Below are 2587 nucleotides of genomic sequence, written 5' to 3' on the forward strand. Positions count from 1 at the left end.
TGTTGTTGTAAGCATCATCAATTGCAGTTAATTATGATTCCTTAAACACAAAATAAGAAAAATGTCAAAGAGTCAACATTTAAGAAAAAATAAAGAAACATGGCTAAAACAATTATTTAATTGAAGAAAGGCATTTGGCAATACACATAGGAAGTAATTCAAAGCAGGATAAACAAACATAAATCCAAAATTTGAAGCATTTGTGACTGCAGACTACAAAACACAAAGAAAAGATCTACAGATGGATGCAGGGCATGTGAGCCCCAAATTGGGGCTTAGCCCAGGAGGGTTCTTGGCTTCCCTCAGGAAATAATTCAAGAGTAAGCCAGTGGTGGAAGCAACAGCTTTATGGAGAAGGTAGTGTCACAGTTCTGTGACTGCTCCTGCAGAGAACAGGAGCTCAGGGCACTGCTGCAGCCATAGTTATACCCACTTTTAATTGCATGCAGATTAATGGGCAGTTTATGCAGAAATTTCTAGGAAAAGGGTGGTAACTTCTGAGTGCTCAGGTCATTGCCATAGAAGAGGCCAGTAACTCCCAGAAGTTGCCATGGCAATGGTAAACTGACATGGCATGCTGTTAGGCATGTCTTATGGAATGCTGCTTCCATGTTTTAGCTAGTCCTCAATTTGGTCCTCTGTCTGCTTCTGCTTCTTCTTCTTACCATTCCTGGGCTCAAGCAATCCTCCTGCCTTGGCCTCCCAAAGTGCTGAGATTACAGGTGTGAGCCACCACATGTGGCCAACAATGAATGTTCTTTATTTTATTATACTTTATATTTTGAGATAGAGTCTCACTCTGTCAGCCAGGCTGGAGTGCAGTGGTGTGATCTCAGCTCACGGAAACCTCTGCCTCCCGGGTTCAAGTGATTCTCCTGCCTCAGCCTCCCCAGTAGCTGGGATTACAGGTGTGTGCCACTATGCCTGGGTAATTTTTGTATTTTTAGTAGAGATGGGGTTTCGGGGTTTCACCATGTTGGCCAGGCTGGTCCTGAACTCCTGACATCACATGATCTGCCTGCCTCGGCCTCCCAAAGTGCTGGGATTACAGGGGTGAGCTGCAGTGCCCGCCCAATTTTGCTATTTCTTTTCTTTTCTTTTTTTTTTTGGAGATGGAGTTTCATTCTTGTTGCCCAGGCTGGAGTGCAATGGCATGATCTTGGCTCACTGCAACCTCCGCCTCCTGGGTTCAAGCGATTCTCCTGCCTCAGCCCCCCGTGTAGCTGGGATTACTGGCACCCGCCACCACACCCAGCTAATTTTTTGTATTCTTCAGTAGAGACAGTGTTTCGCTATGTTGGCCAGGCTGGTCTCGAACTCCGGACCTCTAGGCGATCCACCCGCCTCGGCCTCCCAAAGTGCTGGGATTACAGTCGTGAGCCACCGCACCTGCCCCCATTCTGCTATTTCTTATCCCTCTTTACATTGCAGCCACACTGCAGACTTTGACCTAAACGAACCAATTAATTATGCCCCCACTTCACTAATGTGCCACTAGGAGGCGCTAGAAAAACATTTCTCAACTACTCGGTCAATGCGTTCAAGCATGCCACAGGTGTTCTTGCTAGAGACTTGTCATTGATGTTTTCTTGAGCCATTAGAAGGAAATGGCCATGAGGAAAAGACTCGGTTTGTTTTATGTTAATCCAGGGGATATGATAGTAGATATGTACCAACCAGACATGTCCATTTCAGACAGTCAAAGTAGCCAATCTGTCCTCCACAATTTAGCATTTTTAGAGAAATAAAAAATGGTGGCGAAACATGCAGACTCTAAAACTGAATGTCTGCTTTTCAGGTTCTTTCTATTTATTGGCTAGGGAAAAATAAGTGTCACAACTTTTCTGTAGTGCAATATCTCAAATTTAAAATGACTACAATAGCAAACTCTTCACAGAGTTGTTGCAAAGATTAAATAGATAAATATGTTAAACACAAGAGGCTGGAACGAGCACTTTAAGATGACAGTAATTTTATTTTATTACAAGAAAGACTGAGGTTGGATTTTCTTAACCCAGAACTTAGATTAGGAAGAAGTGGTCATTAAAATATACCATGCATTATTACTCATTACAGTCACCATTCTGTGCAATAGATCACTAAGCTTATTGCTCCTGGGAGGGGATAGATTTATTAACTTGCCTGATGTAATCGTTCCACATTGTGAACATATATCAAAGCATTCCATGGTACACTATATATATATATATAAAATTTATCAATTAAAAATAAAAATAAAATGCTGACAAAATAAGAGGTGTTAAATGAATGTATAAGAAACATGAGGTAGCTGAAGTAGGAGTCTTACTCCAACCATCTGCCCTGATCTGTCTATCATCCCATGCTGGGACATGAAAAGCCACATATTCAGAGGACTGGGGGAATTGAGAGAGAGTGAAGGACAGACAGAGTCTTCATCAGGGACGTTCCCACACAGGAAGCCTCGTACCATGAACCTTAAAGACGTGAGTTCTGGAAGGTGTCCGAGAAGAGATTTTCTGGGATTTGTGGTTTTGCCAGAGAGCTGGCAACGAGGTGATGGGAGCAAACCCTTCCTTCATTATTATATTTTCCAAAACTCACGGCA

The sequence above is a fragment of the Pongo abelii genome, chromosome X, assembly GCF_028885655.2.
Source record: "Pongo abelii isolate AG06213 chromosome X, NHGRI_mPonAbe1-v2.0_pri, whole genome shotgun sequence".
NCBI lineage: Eukaryota > Metazoa > Chordata > Mammalia > Primates > Hominidae > Pongo > Pongo abelii.